The following is a 24002-nucleotide window of genomic DNA, read 5'->3' on the forward strand; positions in this document are numbered from 1 at the left end:
CCCTGGAGCCCAATGGTCACTGTAGTTTTTGCATAAGAAAATATTCATCAAGGACAAAGTTAGGGTGTCAGACTTCTCTTTATACCATCCTTCACCATCATCCAAAACTTCCTGAAAGAGTCTATTTAGAGACTAAAACTTTTTCATTCTGGACATAAGCCCAGAACCAAAAAAAAAAAAATGTTTTTTTTAAAGTGTGGGGCAGTCTATTTGACCAGTTTCAGTTACCCTTTTTTTTTTCTTTCCTATATCCATAAATAAAATCCACCAAAACAGAGCCTTCCATTCTAAGATGTGACAAGTCCTCAGGACAGAATGCTTTCTGGGCCAGAGAATGCTTTAAAGTATAAAAATTTAAATATTTTGCAATAAATACTTGTATACTTTACCTGAAAAATATTTTGTTCAAATTTCCTAAAGTAGCAGAAAGAAAACAGGAGGGAATTTTGTGAAGTGGTTAATTGAAACAGCGGTGGGGTATGGAGACACTCTTGTTAGCTTTTTCTAACTCTGGTGTTTATGAACTTGGCGGGAAGGATGTACCAGACCTGAGGCCCTTCACGGGGTGGCTGTGCTCTGGGTTCTGTTGTCTTGGTAAGACACCATGAGCACTGAATGCGGAATCGCCCGCAGTGTAGGCCTCGCCTCCCTGCCTACACAGAGTGGAAACAGAGTGACTGCCTGCCTAAGTGCTCACAGGCAGTGTTGCAGGTCTGCTCCTGTGGCTTCCCGGGCGGGCTTCCCAGGTGTGGCTTGCTTACCCTGCAAAGTGACAGTGGCAAAGGATGCCGCCCAGAGACAATTTTCTTTGCAGATCAAATCCTAGGTGAATCCAGGCTTTCTCCTCTCCTGTCTTTAGTCCTTCCTCCCTAAGGAAGCAGCCCAGTGAACTCCCTAGATGTCGGCTGGCCGAGGCCTTCACACCTCACCACTGCTGCACCACGTTCTCTGCCTTAGGTGGCTCAGGGTCTTCAGAGAGGTTCTGTGCATGGGCCTGGAGACGAACTCAGTTCCTGGGAACTGATTGTCCCTCACGTATGTTATCACTTGTATCTTCTCAGGTGTTGCTTCACCAATGCCTCCTAAGATGCTAATAAAGAAGGGCTAGAATATCTTCCCTTCTTCTCAGGTAATGGAAAGGCCCTTCAGTAATCAAACAACAGCTTTATTTATTTGGGGTGTAACTTTTATGATAGGAATTTCTGGACAGAAAGGAAGGAAGCTGTGACTAGATGCACCCTGAATCACCTCAAAGACATGGACACCTACATTTTTAGCGTTCCACATCGCCTCAGTGCACACAGGGCCTCACTGTCGGGAGAACTTGTTTCATCATTTTCTATTAATTATCACTTGGAAGCATTGCTATCAATGCTAATCTGGAAATTGTATATCAAGTTTGCAAAATCCAGTAGAATTTACAGTCTTGGGGTAGCTGTTCCTCTGTGTTCAGTATAGCAGCTGTTACCAAAGAATGTGTATTAACCAAAGACCAAATAAGGGATATGAAGGACATATTAAAAACCCAAACAGCAGAAATAGAACCCTAACCTTCCAGGCTCCTATGTTTAGTTTAAGGTCAGAGTCGTTGCGATCTCCTGAAAGGCATGCTGTTCTCTAAATAAGTTCTCTTGGTCCAGGCCGTTGGATGTCATGTAACTGCCAAGGCAGCAGAATTCACGGGAACTTCCCAGCATCAGGTTTCCTTGGAACAGGTTTGCTCATGGCTTCAGTCTTCTAAAGCTGATTACTTTGTCATAGTGGGTGCTGACGCTGCATGGTAACCCGTTCATATCTTACATGATGTTTCCAATGGTTGTACAGTTGGAGGCATACATAGGGCATACACTTGGCTAAGCTATTAGGTTTAATAATCCCTTTTCCTGATGTTCATTAGATTTAGGTTATATAACTCTTCATCTAGATGGTTTGGTCTGCAGGCCTCTAGGAAGGGAGATGGGTTTATTAACCTCTGTGGACCTCTTCTATCAAAACTTCCATGTGACTTTATGGTACAATGATCTTTGTTAACTACAGTTACCTTTAAAAAGCACTATAAAGGGATTATGCAACATTTATTCAGTAAACATGTTTTAAGTAACAGATAAGTTATTAGTCACTACAACAAAATGCTGAAAAATTCATGTATGTGGAGTTCATAGTCAAATGCAAGGACACAATAAAATAATTAGAAGAAATTAAAATCAAAACACAATAAAATAATTAGAATACCTTTGCATTGTGTCTTATAATAGAAGTCTATAGAAAATGCTATGGAACCTCCAAAGAATGAGTTGCTAATTAGATCTGTATTGGGACAGTCAGTTGGACAGAATTAATACAATATTATTCACAAGAGTAATGTAGCTACCAAAATTAAGCTAATATGATCTTGGGATCCATTAGTAGAAGTATAACATCTAGAATGTAGAATAGTAAATATAGGTAATAACTACTTTGGACTTACCCAGCTATATTGGGTTCAATTTGGGACCAAAGTTAAAAGGATATTAAGAAGCTATAAGTTCATGCAGAAAAGACTGTCTACAATGAACAAAATTAGTAATATTTAGCTCAACAGGGGATACCCAGAGAGAACCCCAGGAGAAACATGTGAACAGTCAGCAAATATCTGAAATATTTTTATGGAAATATGTATTATATTTATTCCCTAAGAACTCAAGAGTAAACTAAATAAATGCAAGTATGCTAATTTTGACTAAAGTTAGGAAGAATCTCCCAAGATTCAAAGCTACCTAAAAGATAATATAAGCTGCCTCTTGAGTTGATAAGATTAGCATCACAGGATTTAATTGAAGCTGGAATGTTTGTGGAGAATATTGCGAATGTACGCAAGCATCAGCTGGGTAGTAAACTGAGTGATCTTTTTGGTCTCTCCCAAATCTTAGGTTTTATGATTTGGAGTTGTGGTGGTAATGTTACACATTATTTCCAAAACATAACAATTAAAGTAGATGAGTGTTCTTTTAATCGCCTTTCGATTGTCTTATGACCAGTGCACGACAGTAGTGGGTAATAAATGAATCACTTAGCAAGTGACAGTCTTTACATTTATACCAAGCTCTTGGTAGTTAATAATAAAGGTCATTCTCTCCCACCCGGGGAATCTTATGATTCAAAACCACTGGGGGAAATCTACAGCAAGAAATAAACAAACAAATGAAGTCACCGTGTTAATGTAGAGTGAAGGCTAGAGTTAAGACTAGGAGAGAAGAAGCATCAGGAAGAAACAAATCATCGGGCAAAAGGTACAAGAAAATCCCTCAGCAAGAACCGGAGTAAAGCTGACACTTAACGCGGTGTTTAAGCAAGTGTCAGATGCTGTTCTTGGTGCTTCATCTCTGCTTATCAATCCTCTCAACAGCCCTCTGAGCTAGGCTTTATAAAAATTATTCCCTTTTGATGAATGAAGAAACATAGACACAGAGCAGTTGAGTAATAATGCCTAAGATCACACAGCTAGCCGGCATTGAGCTGGGATTTGAACCCGAGCGCCCTAGCTCTAGAATTCACACTCTTAACACTTAACACCTATGTGTCTAAGCTCAGGAGAAAGAAATGAGTCATAGAGGAAAGAAGTACGTGTGTAAAGAAAACAACTAAAGAATAATGGACTAACAATTTCAATTCTGTAAATTCTACTTTTTTAAAAAAGGTTAAGTAGGGCTTCCCTGGTGGCGCAGTGGTTGAGAGTCCGCCTGCCGATGCAGGGGACACCGGTTCGTGCCCCGGTCCGGGAGGATCCCACATGCCACGGAGCGGCTGGGCCCGTGAACCATGGCCGCTAAGCCTGCGCGTCCGGAGCCACAACGGGAGAGGCCACAACAGTGAGAGGCCCGCATACCGCAAAAAAAAAAAAATTGTAAAAAAGGTTAAGTAACCATTACACATGAATTTTTCATTTAAAATTAGGAAAAATGGCGACTTCCCTGGTGGCTCAGTGGTTGGGAATCTGCCTGCCAATGCAGGGAACACGGGTTTGAGCCGTGGTCCGGGATGATGCCACATGCCGCGGAGCAAATAAGCCCATGCACCACAACTACTGAGCCTGAGCTCTAGAGCCCGTGAGCCACAACTACTGAGCCTGCGTGCCACAACTACTGAAGCCCACACGCCTAGAGCCCATGCTCCGCAGGAAAAGAAGCCACCACAATAAGAAGCCGGCACACTGCAACGAAGAGTAGCCTCTGCTCACCACGACTAGAGAAAGCCTGCACACAGCAACGAAGACCCAACACAGCCAAAAATAGATAGATAGATAGATAGATAAATAAAATTAGGAAAAACGGAAATATTTTCTCAATACATTTCTAATTCTCCTCGTTAGAAATCATTTTAACAAACTGACTTTTGAATGTATTTTAGCTACATGGCATTTGTGCCTGTGGATCTGACCTAACCCCCCATGATAAAAGCTGGAAAGGATCCCCTTTGCAACCATCTACAGGGACAAAGGGAAGAAAGCATGTCTTTTCAATCGTTGTTTCTGTATCAAAGCCCAAACTCGGGCAGGATGAAGGAGGATTCAGGCACCCTCAGACTCAGAGCAATTAGAAAATACTATGTCTTTCACCTGGTTGATGGAGGTGAGCCGTGGAAGAATATTTACAATTTCAAAATGGTGTTCCACCATGGAAGCATTCATCTGCACCCGATGCTATAGGCCAAGATTACCTAATGCTCAGTCCTTTCTCTGGATCCTAGAAATCTCTCTCCCCCTAATTTGATAGAGTTGAGTGGGGGAAGAGCTTACAGATATTCTTTATTATGCCTTAATCCACGCTGCTATGCAGAAACTTCAGCTTCAGCTTCTGCCTACCTGGCAGGATGTATCCTTGAACCTGAGGGTAGGAGCTCACTGAGTCTTATCTTAACCAGTTGCCTTTGATATGTTACAGGTTAACCTCACAGAATGAAGCACATGATACACCAACATATTGTCAATATTCATAGAGACATCACAAAATTTTGACTTTGGTAGATGGGACCTTTCAAGCAATGTTTAAGAGTTTGTTAATTGAAATCCTGTGGGCTGTATCCTAATCACACCCCACCCAGAGCCACTGCAGCAATGGGCAAATGAAAGTCCAGAGTAAAGATCCAGTTGTTGCCTGCTAATTCAAGTCCAAACACCCAATCTGGGTTACATTATGAAGGAAGGTGGAGAACTAGCCCACAGGGAATCTCAAAAACATCTAAAGGCATCTGTGGGCCTGAAGCATGTGTCATTTATTTATACAACTTGTATTTTAGAATGTGGAAAACCATAAAATCTGACAGAAAACCCCTAATAAGAGTCAAAGCCAAGAATTTGTGGTCAGTAAGGGGCGCCGTGTGGGAGAAAAGGGAGAGAATGATTCCACTCCCTCCTCCTCCGGATTCTGACTCACAAATTCAAAGCAATCAGAGGCAACCATTACTCAACAGAAGGCATATTCATTGCATGTTAGTTATTCAATATTCTCCCCCAAATGTTCCACTGAGGCATTGCATACAATGCCATGGGTAAAGTGTAATATTACCATGTCAATTCCATATTTAGCAAAGGTATTCCAATGCATGCTAAAGTTTGGGGAAGATATGCTGCAGAAGGGTTACTGTCTTACCTGTCTGACTATATGATGTAAGTTGATTTATTTATTAATATGTTGAACATCAAATCTCCAGAAACCATGTCAAAGATAACCATTTTATTTGCAGTCATTCAATTTGTTTGTCTATCTGCTTATGGGACTACATAATGAACATGAATCAAAATTTTAAAACACAGAGACTTCCCTGGTGGGGCTGTGGCTGGGAATCCACCTGCCAATGCAGGGGACACGGATTCGATCCCTGATCCGGGAAGATCCCACATGATGAGGAGCAACTAAGCCTGTGTGCTACAACTACTGAGCCTGCGTTCTAGGGCCCGCGTGCCGCAGCTGCTGAATCCATGTGCTGCAACTGCTAAAGCCCACGTGCCTTGAGCCCGGGCTCAGCAACAAGAGAAGCCACTGCAATGAGAAGCCTGCGCACCACAACAAAGAGCAGCCCCCCCGCTCGCCGCAACTAGAGAAGGCCTGCACACAGCAACAAAGACCCAACGCAGCCAAAAAGAAATTAAAAAAAAAAATTAGACAAGAAAAAAATTTTTTAAAACACAAAACGGCATACAAAGAAATTTCTCCCCTTTACTCCTGTGTCCTGGAGGCGAAGCAAGATTAAGTTTGTTTCGTATCCTTCCAGGGTTATTTTATACATATACCAGCAAATAGGTGTATTCTTTTTTCACTTTTTTCTATACAAAATGTGGCACACCCTACTCACTGTTCAAATGTACTCAATGGATATGACTCCAGCATGAAGTTTTGTGGCCGTTTCCAAGTTTTGCAAAAGAAGGTATGCTTTATAGAAACTTCTTAAAGTAGGGATTTGTTTTGCATTTAAATGCTTCCATTTAAAAAATTCTAATGCTGTGTACTAACAAAGTTTTTACTTGATTTTCAAATACCCCATTTAATTGACCAAATAGAGTTATCATCATCACCAGGTACTGTTTCGCTTACATCATGCCCCCAAAGCTCAGCCTTCTACAAATGTCAAGGTTTCATCACCTGTAGCTGATTGGGTTTTCAGATTAAGATTTGAACCATGTGTTATTCATTCAATAATACTGAAATGTATTCCAAATTATCCTGGAGGCCACTTGCTTTTAGCCTCCCATCAGGAGTTATATTGAAACTCCTTTTTGAATTTACTTCTATTCTGTTCTCCCACACTTGGCATGATGTCAGCTCACTTTCGGCCGAAAGACACAGCCATATTCTCCTTCTTTATTCTTTTAGCAATATTGCAATCCTGACACTTGATCTCTGCAAACAATTATCTGGTTTCTTCAATTCTCCTTTTAATATTCTTTAAAGGAGTTGAAATATTTAAAATAGCCCTTTGGCCTGTGCCAAAACGTTCCCAGCTGTCTCAAAATATGAACCAAATTATACCAAGGGGCTTATCTTTTTAAAATAAAGTTTTACAGGATTGATTCTAAACTCCCTAACTTAGAATTCATGGCCTGCAATATTCTGCTTTTTTTCAGAGATATCTCCCTTAATTGAGCTTTCAGCTCAATAGATTATGTTGTTTTTAGTTTCCTGTATCTTTGTGGTGTATTTCTCCTTCCATGACCTCATGAAGGCCATTACCCATGCTAGCCTTTTGACTTTTTTGCAACTCATATATCAAGGTTTCACCATGCCACTGAGATGCCCTGAACTCTTTTTTTTAAATTTTATTTATTTATTTATTTAGCTTCTTTTGGGCTGTGTTGGGACTTCGTTGCTGCATGCGGGCTTTATCTAGTTGCGGTGAGCAGGGGGCTACTCTTTGTTGCGGTGTGCAGGCTTCTCATTGCAGTGGCTTCTCTTGTTGCGGAGCACGGGCTCTAGGCGTGTGGGCTTCAGTAGCTGTGGCGTGCAGCCTCAGTAGTTGTGGCTCGCGGGCTCTAGAGCGCAGGCTCAGTAGTTGTGATGCACGGGCTTCATTGCTCCGTGGCATGGGGGATCTTCCCGTACCAGGGCTCAAACCCATGTCCCCTGCATCGGCAGGTGGACTCTCAACCACTGTGCCACCAGGAAAGCCCAGGGCCCAGGTTTGACCCTTGGTCAAGGAACTAGAGCCCACATGCCTGCCTCAACTAAGGAGCTTGCCTGCCACAACTAAGGAGCCCCTGAACCACAACTAAGGAGTCCACCTGCTGCCTGCCACCACTAAAAGAGCCCACATGCTGCAACTAAGGAGCCCGGCTTCCACAACTAAGACCCGACGCAACTAAATAAAAATAAATAGATAGGGGGACTTCCTAGTTCCCCAGCCAGGGATCAGACCTGTGCCCCCTGCAGTGGAAGTGTGGAATCTCAACCACTGGACTGCCAGGGAAGTCCTGGCAATGGCTTTTATGGGAGGGTTTTTAAAAGGCAACATTTGGAGTGAGGGTTGCAGCTCATGAACTTTCTTCTGATTGGTTTCTGGTGAGGCAACAAGGTGGTGTTTCAGGAATCTTAATCATCAGCCTTTTGGTTCTAACCAGTCTGGGGTCTACATGCTTGTTGTCAGCATGTACTCACCATTTGCCACCTGGAAGGGGGGTGGTCTTAGTTTCTGCAGAATAACTCAAAGATAAGTGTCATGTTGTTATGTGTTATCCCTTGAGGAGGAACTAGAACTCTGTTTTACCTGCTGACTACTGTTTAAGGTAACATTACTTTTCTTGCTTAACTACTTTTCCTTCGCTTCTGCATTTCCTCACTTCCCTAATTAGTAACTGTTTGAGTCTGTTTTTTGGAACTCAGGGAAGGCCCAGGAAACTAAAGCCTCTTTCTACAAACAAGAAGTGGGGGACATGGAAGGGCTTTTATACCTGGGAGGGCCCCTCAGGGTCCTGCTTGGTTTCAAAACTTCAAAAAATCTTCAGAGATATATCAGAACTATAATTGGATGCTTCAGGCTACCCCAAACTTCTAGGTGTAATTTTTTTTTTCTCTTCTGCAGTTGGTGCTATCTATTGAAAAAGTTGAGAAGCATAAATTGCAATGCTAGTTAAGGCCTGGAGAGGCTAAGCAAATTGCCTCAAATCACACATTAATTCAATCAATATTGATTCAGCATTTGATACTAATATTGCAAACACCAGGGCTAAAACAATGAGCAAAACACATAAGGCCACTGACCTTAAAAGTTTGTATGCAAGTGGGGGTGAGGAGAGGAGAGAGCTGTTAATATTCAATATGTGTAACCCATATAACCAGCCACCATCTTGTGAGTCTAGAACATAGTAAATAAAAGCAACTTAAAACTTTATTGCAGACTGCAGAAAATACCCAAGGGTGAGTCCATTCTTATTGCACAATAAATTATCTTTTATTTCCTTTATCTTAAATTCTCAATATGGCACCCAGCCATTAGTACCTGACCAAAATAGATTTTCCCAAAGTTCTTCCTGACCCTCAGCTTGAAGAGCTCCTAACTTCTTGGCCTCCCACCCTCTCTCTTTTTCTATCTAGTCTATCCTCAGTACAAATGAAGTTAGCTTCTGGCAAGAGATTTCAGTGATAATGGTAGAAAAAAATCTCATGAATAGATTTTTGTACTTTTTTTTTCCTTTCCACAGTCATGCAAATGTAAAAGTGCAGAGTACTTGACCTAGGCTGAGGGATTAAGGCAGAACTCTTTGAGAAAGGGTCCTATTAAGCTGAGACCAGACTGTTAAATAAGTATTAACCAAGAAAAGGAGGTGCTGACTAGAAAAAAAAAAAGCACAACCTAAAAGTTGAGAATTATATTTTATTCAAGGACATTACTGAGGACTATAGCCTGTGAAGGCAGCCTCTCATATAGCTCTGAGGAACTGTTCCAAAGAAGTAAGGGAAGAGCCAGGATATATAGGAACTTTTGCTAAAAGCAAACAAAAAAAACCCCAAAAACAACCCCCAAAACCCATAACACATGTAGTTGAACATCAAAAGACTAATGCTAATCACAAAAAACAGACATCTCAAGTCAATGATTTTAGTGCTTTTCTTTTTAACTTTTTATTTTATATTGGAGTATAGTTGATTAACAATGTTGTGTTAGTTCCAGATATACAGCAAAGTGATTCAGTTATACATATACATGTGTCTATTGTTTTTCGAATTCTTTTCCCAATTAGGTTGTTATATAATATTAAGCAGAGTTCCCTGTGCTATACAGTAGGTCCTTGTTGGTTATCCATTTTAAATATAGCAGTGTGTACACGTCAATCCCAAACTCCCTAACTATCCCTCCTCCCATCCTTCCCCCCTGGTAACTACAAGTTTGTTCTCTAAGTCTGCGAGTCTGTTTCTGTTTTGTAAATAAGTTCAAAACATTATTTTTTTTCAGATCCTTCATATAAGCAATATCATAGGATACTTCTTTTTCTCTGTCTGACTGATCAGTCAGGATGACAGTCTCTAGGTCCATCCATGTGGCTGCAAATGACATTATTTCATGGGAAGATGCAAGAGTCTGGGCTCATTGAAATTATTCCTTTGATATGTGGCTTAACTATCTAGGGCCAATATCCTGTTTTTCTTCATCCTGAATTCCCCTCCGGGCACACTGCAAAGATTTGGTGGGGACTAGAGATTTGGGAGATTTGGGGAGAACTTCTAGGTAGACTTCTCTTGAATTGAGGTAGGGCCAGAGGAGATGGAAAGAAGAGTGAAAATTCGGAAGCTATTTGATAAGAAATGGTCAGGACTTAGTGCTTGACTGGATATGGGTGCTGAAGGAGAGGTCAAGGATAATGCCCAAGCTTCTGGCTTAAGCAACTGAGTGGATAAGAATGATAGACATGGAGACAGGAAATTCTAGAAGAAGACCAGATTGTGGAGGAATTTTGAAGGTTAAAATGCCCTAAAAATGAGACAGAAAAAAAAAAAAAAAAGAATAGTGATTTTGGTCCAGCAGGTCATGATGCTTCAGAATTTTTAATCTCTTTTTGCTTTAATTATTTCCTTTTATTCTTTTTTCTCATCAGTGAGAAGCACATACAAAGTATTTTGAGTTTACTTGGTTATTTTTTTCATTGATTTTAAAGAATGACACACACAGTATCATTTAGCTTGGTAAAATTGATAAGAAGCAGATTTCATTCTAATTTTCATATATTGTATAGTGAAATGTAAGTATAAATATTATCTATGTTCATAAAATGAGTTGATAAAAGATGTTCATGTTATGTCTCTGTATAACAAGTCACTCTAAAACTCAGTGGCTTAAAACAACTCTATTTTGTTTCTATTCCTCATGATTCTGGGGGTTGGTTGGAAGAATGGAATTATTCTTTAAAGCTTCCTTAGTCTTTTGCCTGCCCGTATCATTGGGCTTTTGCCTGGAATACCAACATGATGGAACACATGATCCTCTCCACGTGGCTGAGCCCCCTCATATTATGGGAGTTGGGTTCCAAGAGTGATCTTCCCAAGAGAATGGGGCAGATTCTGTTTTGACTTTTATGACCTAACCTCAGAGGTCACATAGCAAAACTACTACACTCACAGGCCTGCCTAGATTCAGAACAAGGGAATATAATGGGAAGAGTGACAACTTTACACTGTAAGATGAGCAGGTAGGGTTGGAGACTTTGTTGTAACTATCTTGGGAAACACAATCTGCAACAGAAGATAAACGCAGATGGAAAAAGACTCTTCTCCTCTGGCCAATGTCTACAACAGTACTGTACATGGCACTTAATAAGTATTTGTTCAATAAATCAATAGGTAATTAGAATAAGATATGCTATCTTCTAAAATGGGTTCATGTTTATTATTTTTCATGATAAACTACTCTTTATAAACTTAAGTGTAGAGAGAACTGAATTAATGGAAAAAATAAGATTAATACTATAAAAGTGATCATTATAAATTTAGCTTTGACAATTTTCTTAAAGATTCTAATTTATAAGAAATAAATTAATTCACATGAAGAGTAAAAGCATAGGCCTAAATTATTATAATTCCAAATTATTCCTAAATTATATAAATATTCCCAAATTAAGTTCCTAAATTATTAAAATTCCAAGTGTTTCATTTAGTTTTGTGGTGGACAGAGATGGAATAGTTAATCAATGTTTTAGGTTTAATAATGCCCCCCCAAGATGTCCATGTTGTAATCCTCAGAACATATGAATTTACCTTATATAGGAAGAAACTTTGCAGATGTGATTGAGGTAAGGATTTGGGGATGAGGAAATTACCTTGACTTATCCCAATAGGCCCTAAATGCAACTGCAATAGTCCTTACAAGAAGGAGGCAGAGGAACATTTTGAACTTCAGTAGAGGAGAAGTCCATGCCACTGAGATCAGAGTGATGGGGCAAGGACACGAGGAATGCAGGCATGGAAAGGAATCTCTCCTGGAGCCTCCAGATGGAACCAGCCCTGATGACACATTGACTTTAGCTCCTTAAGACTTATTTTACACTTCTGCCCTTCAGACTGTTAGAGAATAAATTTGTGTTGTTTTAAGCCTTTCAGTTTGTGATGATTTGTTACAGCAGCACCAGAAAACTAATACAATCAATAGAATGATGAAATCAAAGAAAAAAGTTTGCATTTCAAATAATTCAAAGCTGTATGTTCTTCTGCTGACATAAAGAGGAGATTGATACGGTGAATAAAAATGCTGAATAAAGGTTATAGGTATTAAAGTGAGTATATACGTTTATAAAACCCTATGTAATCTATGTTACAAAAATTTCCCTTTTGAGGCCTGCAGTACAGTAGTCTTCATCTCTTTCAAGTTACAAGTCCCTGCCTTTTAAATCTTAGTTATAGCTTTTGTGAAGTCTTGCCTATGTTCCAGCTCTAAGACCAAGATACATGGGCCCAAGGGTTATTACATAAATTTAGATGACCACTTTTTGCATAATGTTTTATTTTGATCTAATTCCGAACTTATAGAATAGTGGCAAGAATAATACAAGAAACTTCTGTAATTCTTTACCCACGTTCACCAGTTGCACTTTGCATCATTTACACACATGCTCTCCCTCTCTCTACACACAAACACACACACACACACACACACACACACACTAGATTTCTGAAAAATTTGAGAGTTGGAGACATTTTTTTCTCTTTACCCCAAATACTCATGTATATTTCCTAAGAATATGGATATTCTCTTGCATAACTACAGTATTAATTTCAAAAAACAATTAAACTTTGATAAAATTATCTAAACCCAAAATCCATATTCAAATGTTGACAGTTGTCCCCCAAATATCTTATTATTGCTATTTTTTTCTCCCAGTCAAGGATCCAATCCAGTAACACTCATGGCATTTAGGTGTCATATCTTTTTAGACTTCTTTCTTGTGCAGTTCCTTGGCCTTTCTTTGTCTTCCCAGTCTTTGACATTTCTGAAGAGTGCAGATTAATTATTGTGTAAAATATCCCTCAGACTGGGTTTGTCTGAGGTTTCTTTCTAGTTCAGTTTTGCATGCTTGCGAGACACATGGCAAAAAGTACATCAAAAAGTGCATCTCAGGGCATCAAATCAGGAGTACTTTGATGTCAGTTTATCTGTGTTGGTGATGATCATTTTGAACACCTACTTAGGGTTATGTATAGGAGGTTTCTCCACAGTCAAGTTATTATTATTATTATTTATTTATTTATTTTTGCGGTACGTGGGCATCTCACTGTTGTGGCCTCTCCCGTTGCGGAGCACAGGCTCCGGACGCGCAGGCTCAGAGGCCATGGCTCACGGGCCCAGACGCTCCGTGGCATGTGGGATCTTCCCAGACCGGGGCACGAACCCGTGTCCCCTGCATCAGCAGGCGGACTCTCAACCACTAAGCCACCAGGGAAACCCCAAGTTATTATTTTTTTCGCCTTTTAAATGAATAAGAAAGTTGTGGGGAGAAACTTGGAGACTCTGTAAGTATCCTTTTCTCACCCCACTTTCATTCACAGCAGGATGATTTTCTAATTCCACCATTCCCTCAATATTCATTAGTTGGCACAGTAGAAAGCATTTCCTTTTCCTCTTTCTTCCTTTTTTTCTTTCATATATATCAGTGTGGACTCATACTTTGTGTCTACCTTCTTTCTTTCACTCAGCATAATGTCTGAGATTCATCCCTGATATGGGAAGTATCAGTAGTTCTGTTCTTCTGGAGAATTTCCCACTGTTTGAATATACCACAATTTGCTATTCCATTCACCTGTTAATGAGCATTTGGGTTGTTTTCAGTTTTTGATGCCTGTGAATGTTCTCATGCCTTTTTGTGGATGTGTATTTTCTTTCCTCTTTGGTAAATATTTAGGAGTAGAATTTCTGAGTCATAAGGTAGATGTATGTTTAACTTTATAAGAAATTGCCGCAATGTATGGGAGTTTCATTTCTTCCACGTCTTGGCCAGTATTGGGTATTTTCAGTATTTTTCATTTTAGCCATTCTAGTTGGGTATGGAGTAGTATCTCATCATAGTTTTGGGGTTTTTTGCTGCACGGCTTGCGGGATCTTAGCTCCCTGACCAGGGATCAAACCGGGCCCACAGCAGTGAGAACACTGAGTCCTAATCACTGGACTGCCAGGGAATTCCCTCATTGCAGTTTTAATTTGTGTTTCCCTGTTGACTAATAATACTGAGTTCTTTACTGTATGCTTACTGGACGTTCATAAAGCTTCTTTTGCCATGTGTCTCAAAGTTTTTTATCACCTTTTCTTCTTGGATTGGTATCTTTTATTATTGAGTTATAGCAGTTATTTTTTCATTCTGGGTACAAGTCCATTTTCCAGTCTGTGGTTTCCTATTCAGTTTCTTAAGTGATTTTTTTTTTTTTTTGCGGTACGCGGGCATCTCACTGTTGTGGCCTCTCCCATTGCGGAGCACAGGCTCTGGACGCGCAGGCTCAGCGGCCATGGCTCATGGGCCTAGCCGCTCTGCAGCATGTGGGATCTTCCCGGACCGGGGCACAAACCCGTGTCCCCTGCATCGGCAGGAGGACTCCCAACCACTGTGCCGCCAGGGAAGCCCCTCTTAAGTGATTTTTGATGAGAAGTTTTTTAATTTTGAGGAAGTTTAATTTATCAATTTTTTTTCTTCTATGGTTGTTTCTCTCTCTGTTCTAAGAAATCTTTGCCTTTTCCCAGGTTTTGACAATATACTGATATTTTTCCTTTAGACTCTCTAGAGTTTTAGCCTTTACATTTAGGTCTATGATTTATCTTGAATTAATGAGGTAGAGGTCACAGTTCTTTTGTTTCCACGTGAATATCCAGTTTTCCAGCATAATTTATTAAAGACTTTTGTTTCCTCATTGAATTGCTTTGGTACCTTTGTTACCTTTGTTTGAAATCTAGAAGTGTGATAACTCCAGCTTTGCTGTTTTATCTTAGGATTGCTTTTGTTTTTCTAGGTCTTTTGTGGTTCCATAGAAATTTTAGGATTGTTTCTTCTATTTCTGTGAGTTGGCATCTTTGCCCAAAATGAAATAAACATATAGGTGTTGGCCTGTTTCTGCTCTTTATTCTGTTCCATTGATCTATGTATCTATTCTATTGCCAGTATTATACATCTTGATTACTATAATTTTATATTGTAGGTCAGAAACTACATTTTATACTTTGATTTATACTTTGTACAGTGGATATTTTAGAGTATCTACACATGCTAAAGCACAGAGAACAAAACATCCATTCAGTAAATATCTTTGGATTAGCTATAATAAAAAGCAAATGACACACCTTAAAGTTACAAACATTATATCAATTATATCTCAATAAAGCTGGGGAAAAAAAAGAAAATAACTATTACATGTATCCATGTATATTTTCCATTATAATTGGCCCTTCTTAAGTATTTACCATGTCAAATATATAATGAACATAAAATAAAACTATTTTATTTAAATTCACTTTATGGAAGATAAGACATCGCACACTCAAACCAAAGAGGGGTCTCATAAGAACCTGGATAAATATGTGATAAGTATCCTGTAAAAAGGCACTGAGGCTGCTTGGAAGGATTCTATAAAGCACAAGCTCAGGTTTAAACCAGTTTTAAGTAAATCTTGATAAAGGGCCTTCTCAGTTAAATAAAACTATTTAGTTCTTCCCCAAAGAAGTAAAAAATATACCTGAAGCCTTTAACTTCAGGGCTCTCTGAAGGCTCCATTCTTCACTGTTTGTATAACTTCCTTTTAAAACAATTGAAATCATGTCTGGAAGCATGCAAAGTGGTCCTGTTTCCTATTTTAATATTTTTGTAAGTAGATACAGTTCAGTATCATTTAAGGTCTTCATTAATAATGAGAGTATAGACAAGATGAAAAAATAAAGATCTAAGTTCTCAGATTCCATTTTTGAAGTAAGAAGAAAGAAATATATTTGCCAATCACGGAGTAAACCTAAATATCTTTCAAAACTATTGAACCTACTGAAAACTTTTCCTAAGGACAACCCAGGCAGGAATCAATACAAAGCAGTAAAGTGACTGCTTTGCTTGCCTTCCAAAAAGTGCTGTAGAAAATGAATATTTAATGATAGACAAACCAATATGCTGAATGGAAGGAATAATGGCTTGGATAGAAGGATATTGTTACACTGGAGGATCAAGTGAATTACAATTAGTCTAATGATGAAACTTTTAAGTCTTTGCTTTATGGCTGTTGTCCTGAAATACTAGTCATGGGTCTGTTATAAATCCTACTTTCATGGTCCACAGAGCTTTACCACATGCATACAGATAATTCATCCTTATAATTATCTACAAGGGGTCCACGAACTTAAGATTGAATTTACCTATTTCTTTTCCTTGGCTTAGCATTTTTACCTGATAAAACAGAAGACATATCAACAGTCTACAATGTTTTTAAAAAGCCATTTCAAAGATCTCTTAGTTTCCGGTTCACCTTGGTCTCTCAAAGATAAGGAATAATTCCATCCAGCAGCAACAAAGATGTCTGACAGGTCAGGCTTACCTGGGAAGAGTCAACCTACAAGAAGGTTTGAAATCAAACTAATTGGGAAAATTTCCCCCTTTTAAAGCGATGGATTTGTTAGTCCATTTCCAGAGAGATGAAATGGCCAGTCCTTTTATTCCATGAGGATTATTTTTCTGGAGGTACTAAACTTTTTCTCAGAGAGAGCCACTTGATTTTCTCAAAGCCTTCGAATTGTTGGGGTCCATTGGGTGTGTCTGTGCAAGTTACTGAGTCAGAGAATGAAGAGGGAGATGACTGTGGGGGTGGGGTGGGGGTGGGGAGGTGGTTATAGAAAAGTCTCTCTTTTGAATCCCAGAATATGTTTACTATATCATTTTTATTTTTACCTCCCTAAATAAACTCTTTTGGGATATGGTTCTATTTTCTCCTTTCCAGTTCTATATTCAAAAATTCATTGTTTCGACTTACTGGAATAGTCTTGAGATTTTCAGTTCTTAATGAATGGGGTTATTGACAAGAGATGGAAGGCCCAAAATTTGGGGGCAAGTTAAAGCGATCAGCTAATAGAAGTCATCTAAACTCTTCTTAAGACACTGTCATTTTGGAACAACTAAGCAAAGCTGTATAACCTAGAGTAAATTATTTGACTACTCTGTGCCTCAAATTCTTCATCCATAAAATGGAACTTAAAAATAGTACTAAGCCCATAGGGTTGTTGCAAACATCAAATAAAATTATTACATGGGAAAATACTTAGAACAATGCCTAGCACATAGCAAGTATTCTACAAATGTTACACATCATTATTCTAATTGCATTTTCTTTAAAAAAAAAAGAAATCTAATGAACCATCTTGTGCCATTTATATCAGTCAAAGTCCTTTTCTGATCTAGATCAGTTATATTCATACATTTCTATATAATTTTGTAATATAATCATGGGTTCAAGTTGTTTTATTTTACTTTATTTCATGTAAATGTATTCACTATTACATCCTCCACTTGTCATTTTAATTTGTATATGACAATATATTGCGGTTTACTTACTTATTTAAATATTTTGGGGCATTTGAACTGCTGCTAATTTTCCCTATTGTAGGTAATGCTGCTCTGACAATTTCAATGTAAATTAGTTTTCCTCCCTTGAAGAGAAAGAATGCATAATGGGTCAAATAGCATGTTACAGATTATTCTCCAGAAAGATCTAACCATTTTACCATGCATTTCTACCATTAATGTATAAAGTATACCTTCTGCCTCTCCCCAGAGACTAGTCAAGATAGGGTTTTACAATTTTAAAATTTCTTCCAGTTTAATATGTAAGGGAGACATGAAGTTGGCTGTATTTGCCTTTTCTTTTTCACTTTTAATACAACTGTGATATTTTTTAAAAAACGTGATGATTTAGTCTACATTTTCTTGACTGTATACCTTTTGACCATTTATCAAGTGGAAAGTAGTTATTGACTTACATAATCATTTATTTCCTCATATATTTTTGGGAGAAATCTATAATCAGGTTATGTTTATAACATATCTATTCTATATTAGAAATTTTCTCTTATAATACTTTAATTTTAAATTTTGTTACATGAAAATTAAAAGTTTTAAAAGCATATTCAATTAATCTATTTTATTCCTGGTAACAACCTTCAGTTTTCCAGTGATTAGAAGTACATGTTCTCTCCACACCTGGGATAAATAAGCTACTCTTCAGTTTTTAAAAAATTCTTTTACTCTTTGATACAGCTGGAATTTATTGTAATGTTTGGGTCTCATGCGTTTATCTGAGTTGATTCTTTCCAACTTGTTAGCCAACTATTTGAAAGACAATGTATTAAGAGGTTATCCCTTGTCCAATATTTGTTTTGTCTCTGTTATAGGTCATATTTCAAACTACATTAACTCAATACCATGATTTTGATCACTGTGGCAGTGAGTTCAGTTTTCCAAATCTGCTAGGCTGAATCCATCCTTATTACCTGTGAAAATGTTGATATTGTCATTCATTTATTTTTCACTACTAGTTCTCTCAGGAATTTCACTTTTACTGCAATAAATCTATATATTAAAATAAAAAATATTGATGTCTTTATTTAGTCTCTCTGAAAAAACACATGGCCCAATTCTTTAGTTATGTTTTTAATTTTTTCCCATTAGGATTTAAGCATAAAAAAAATGTTTCAATTAAATTACTTCCAGGTATCTAATGCATTTGTTGATATGATGAACTCTGTTTTCTAGTTGTGTATAATAACTAATTTTTATTTGCCTCCATTGAAATTTTAGGCATGCAGCCATGCAATATGCAAATGTATATTTGTTTACACTATCTATTTAGTGATGTGGTAGAAGAATTACCTCCTTATGTTTCTGTTTTTTAAGTAAATTGACTAAGGTGTGACCTGACTCTAGTGTTTCCTCACTAAGAGATCTTTAACAACAGATTATACAATTATTCCTGATCCTTTCATTTAAAACTTACAGTTAGTTTTAAGTTGTGTATTATTTTTGAGCTATAGATCTGGGGTTGGAGCACAAAAGTAAATCTAATGGAGAATTATGAAGAGTTATAAAGTACAGTTGATTGGTGCTTGGAGGTCAGATTGACCTAGGTTTCCATCCTAATCCTGTTATTTATTAGCTGTGTGATACTGGGTGTATTTCTAACCAAACCGGGTTTCAATTTTTCATTTATAAAATGGGTAAAATAATACCTACTTAATAGGGTTGCTGTGAGTAATTAAATAACATATATAAACTATAAAATGCCTATAACAGTGCATGACACACTCCGAATTTTAACCAAGAAATTCTTGAATCCATGCTACCTATCAAGCTACCATTTTACTGCTGTTTAATCAGTAACTTCTCAAGTGTATGTTTCTATATTTTCTTTTTAAATTTTTTATTGAAGTATAGTTGGTTTACAGTGCTGTGCCAACTTTCCTATATTTTCTGAATTGCCTGCATTGATAGGAGCATCTCTGTTATTAAATCCACTCTTTTTACATCTTAGTAAACATATGTTTCCTATGCTTTTTAATTTTAGTTATGTCATCCTTTGCATTTAAAAGATTTTCATAAGCTTACTTCAAGATTCCAACGAAACAACATAGTTTTGACTAAAACAAAGGGATCCTCCAAGGTTCTCTCATGCTGAAGCAGCTATCTCTACTGTCGCATTTTAATCAATTCTTATTCCTTCACAGAGATTACATTTCTCATAATTACAAGTGAAATGAACATAGGGCTTATGAAGACCTGGGTTTAAATTCTATTTCAGAAGATCGTGGTGATGATTAGATTAAAGCAAATGGAAATAACAGATGTGGAAACTACTAGCAAAATGCCTGGCACATAGTAGACTTCAAGTAAAAGCCTGTTGCCTTCTACTCTTTCCCTTTGATTTCTCTATGGATCCCTTTTAGCATCCACAGGGGCTTCTGCCAACCTGTCTGAAAATTTCATTCTCTGTGCTGTCAAGAAGTGTCCACCATACAGGGTTTGTGGTGACCAAGAGCTTCTATTTGATAGTCACTGTATCTGCAAGATAGAGGGTCATCAATCTCCTCATAAAAACAGCAGACCACGGGTAGCAAAATCAAAACCCGTGGATAGCACCTATAACAGGTTTGTTATAGGTGATAAGGTATTTGCATGAACCCCAAGATATGAGTAATTGAGGAAAAGTACAGCCACAGGAACTGGGTGGTAGCTGCAGCTGTACAGTAAAAGCAGAGGGAAACAGTGAGGCATTCATAGATCTGAGAGTCTCAAAACAGCCAAAAAATGCTTACTAGAAAGCTTGCTGGTTCATTTTGAGAATCGTAGTTAAAACTGGAAGAAATTTTGCCCACACTGATGGCAGGGGTGTGCAAAGTGTCTGGAGGGGCTCAATGAATGTTCAAAAATAATCAGACAAATTTCAACTCCAGGACAAGCACAGCACAGAAGAGAAACTTCTGGGAAAATAATGCTGAGTATAACAGGGACAATAGCAACAAAGAAAAGAGAGAGTCCAATAAGTGAGGAAGGAGAACAGCTAAAAGATCTCAGAAAGTAAGCTGCTGTATTTTTAAACATTACACAAAACAACAAAAAAGAGAGTAATAGAGCTGTGAAATTGGAAAAGCTATCTCAAATCCTGGCCTTCTTCTAAAAGTTCAGGAAAACATAAAATGAGAAAAAAAATTATCAAGGTTAAATTCCGTATAAAATCACTGTAAGAAAAAAGAAAATATGAAACTGAGTAACATCCATATAGACAATAACAAAAATGCCTGCCTACCAAAAAGATAAAACCATTACCTACTTTTTCAATATGAGCTAAAAACATTAAAGAAATCATACAAGATACTTCAAAAACAAACAAACACATAAACTCACAGAAGAAAAAGATCAGATTTGCGGTTACCAGAGGTGGGGGTTAGTGAGAGTGGGAATTAGATGAAGGGGATCAGAAGTTATAAAATTATGCTTACAAGAAAAATACATTTATCTTATTTAATAAATACATGTATGTGCAACATGATAAATATAATTAACACTGCTGTATGTTATATAAGACAGTTGTTAAGAGAGTAACACCTAAGAGTTCTCATCACAAGGAAAAAATAGATTTTTTTCAATTTCTTTAGTTTTGTATCTATATAAGATTATGGATGTTCACTAAACATATTGTGGTAATCATTTCATGATGTATGTAACTTAAATCTTTATGCTGTCCACCTTAAACTTATACAGTGCTGTATGTCAATTATAGCCCAATAAAACTGGAAGAATATAAAAAATAAAAAATTCTAAATAGTTTTGAAATTAAAGAATAATAAAAAGACATTGTACAAGATATGGGACAATAACAAAAATGAGAACTAGAAAACCTCAGAAATGAGGTGATAAAACTCAGGAAAATGTTAGAAACAGAAACAAAATCAATTCAGAAATGAAGACTAAACTAAAAGTAACTGAAGAATTAGTAAACACAAATGGGACTTCCCTGGTGGTCCAGTGGTTAAGAATCTGCCTTCCAATGTAGGGAATGTGAGTTCAATCCTTGGTTGGGGAACTAAGATCCCACATTCTACAGGGAAACTAAGCTCACATGCCACAACTACTGAGCCTACACGCTCTAGAGCTCACGTGCTGCAACTAGAGAGAAGCCCGTGCACCACAACTAGAGAAATCCGCATGCTGCAATGAAAAGCCCGTACGCCACAACGAAAGATCCTGTGTGCCACAACTAAGACCCAGTGCAGCCAAATAAATATATTAATTAAAAAAAATTAGTAAACACAAGAGATGTGAATTAAGAAAAATAGAAGATGAAAGAGAAACAAATTACAAGAAAAAAAGAATTGAAGGAAAGATACTGAAAGAATTTGAAAGAGACAAATTTAGAAATAGTCAAAGAAGCTATAACAAATGTTTAATGGGAGTCCCTAAAGCAGAAAACCAGAGCAAGGGACAGAATAACTGCAAGAAAACATGATCAAGGACACTTTCTTAAATTTAAAAATATATATATTTGAAATTACATATTGAAAAGTTATACTATATACCTGTAAAAATTGACCCAGAACTAACAAAATCAATACATATTATAGTAAAATTACTAGATTTTAAAGAACAATATTCTTATGGACTTCCCTGGAAGTCCAGTGGTTAAGACTCCACACCTCCAATGCAAGGGGCATGGGTTCGATCCCTGGTCAGTGAACTAGGATCCCACATGCTGTGTGGCATGGCAAAGAAAAAAAGAAAAAAAAGAACAATATTCTTTTGGGCATCCAGGCAAAAAGTCCACTTATAAAGGAAAACAATCAGATTTGTCATCAAACTTTTTGACAGCAATGATTTAGACAGAACCAAATGGTATAACATACTTAAGATATTCAAAGTAATCAAATGTGAATCAAGGGCTCTTAAGCATAAAGGCTGCATACAAAATGTTATCACTGTGGTGCAAAACTCAGGGAATGTTGTTCCCAGGAGCACTTCCTAAGGAATCTATTTGAGAACCAGCTTCAGACAACCATAATGACAAGAGACATTGGCATATGGACTGGCGTAAGCATTAAATACACACATACACATATGCATATATTTGTATGTATGTATATGTGTATTTGTACTTACGCTAGGACAAATAAGACTAAATAAGGATGTGTGAGGCTACAATCTGCAGTGGCAATACACTTGACAATGTAGATAAAATACAGCTATAAAACTTGAAAAGATAGTGGGGATAGCAAATACAAAAAAAATTTTAGAAGGAACCAAGATGGCAGAGTAGAAGGACGTGCTCTCACTCCCTCTTGTGAGAATGCCAGAGTCATGGCTAGCTGCTGGACAATCATTGACAGGAGGACACTGGAGTTCACCAGAAATGGTACCCCACAACCAAAGACAAAGGAGAAGCCACAATGAGATGGTAGGAGGGGTGCAATCACAGTAAAATCAAATCCCATAACTGCTGGGTGGGTGACTCACAGACTGGAGAACACTTATACCACAGAAATCCACCCACTGGAGAGAAGGTTCTGAGCCCCACATCAGGCTTCCCAACTTGGGGTCCAGCAACTGGAGAAGGAATTCCTAGAGAATCAGACATTGAAGCCTAGTGAGATTTGATTGCAGGACTTTGAAAGGACTGGGGCAAACAGAGACTCCACTCTTGGAGGGCACACACAAAGTAGTGTGCGCATCAGGAACCAGGGGAAGGAGCAGTGACCCCAGGGGAGAGTGAGCCAGACCTACCTGCTAGTGTTGGAGGGTCTCCTGCACAGTGGGGGTGGTGGCTGTGGCTCACCGTGGGGACGAGGAAACTGGTGGCAGAGGTTCTGGGGAGTGATCCTTGGCGTGAGCCCTCCCAGAGTCTGTCATTGGTCCCACCAATGAGCCCAGGTAGGCTCCAGTGTTGGGTTGCCTCAGGCCAAAGAACCAACAGGGAGGGAACCCAGCCCCACCCATCAACAGTCAAACAGATTAAAATTTTACTGAGCTCTGCCCACCAGAGCAACAGTCAGCTCTACCGACCACCAGTAGATCAAGCCTCAGTAAATTTAAGAAAATTGAAATCGTATCAAGCATCTTTTCTGACCACAATGCTATGAGATTAGAAATGAATTACAGGGAAAAAAATGTAAAAAATACTAACACATGGAGGCTAAACAATACGTTACTAAATAACCAAGAGATCACTGAAGAAATCAAAGAGGAAATTAAAAAATACCTAGAGACAAATGACAACGAAAACATGATGATCCAAAACCTATGGGATGCAGCAAAAGCAGTTCTAAGAGGAAAGTTTATAGCTATACAAGCCTACCTCAAGAAACAAGAAAAATCTCAAACAATCTAACCTTACACCTAAAGGAACTAGAGAAAGAAGAACAAACAAAACCCAAAGTTAGCAGAAGGAAAGAAATCATAAAGATCAGAGCAGAAACAAATGAAATAGAAACAAAGAAAACAATAGCAAAGATCACTAAAACTAAAATCTGGATCTTTGAGAAGATAAACA

Source organism: Phocoena sinus, chromosome 21 (assembly GCF_008692025.1).
Source record: "Phocoena sinus isolate mPhoSin1 chromosome 21, mPhoSin1.pri, whole genome shotgun sequence".
In the NCBI taxonomy this organism is placed as follows: domain Eukaryota; kingdom Metazoa; phylum Chordata; class Mammalia; order Artiodactyla; family Phocoenidae; genus Phocoena; species Phocoena sinus.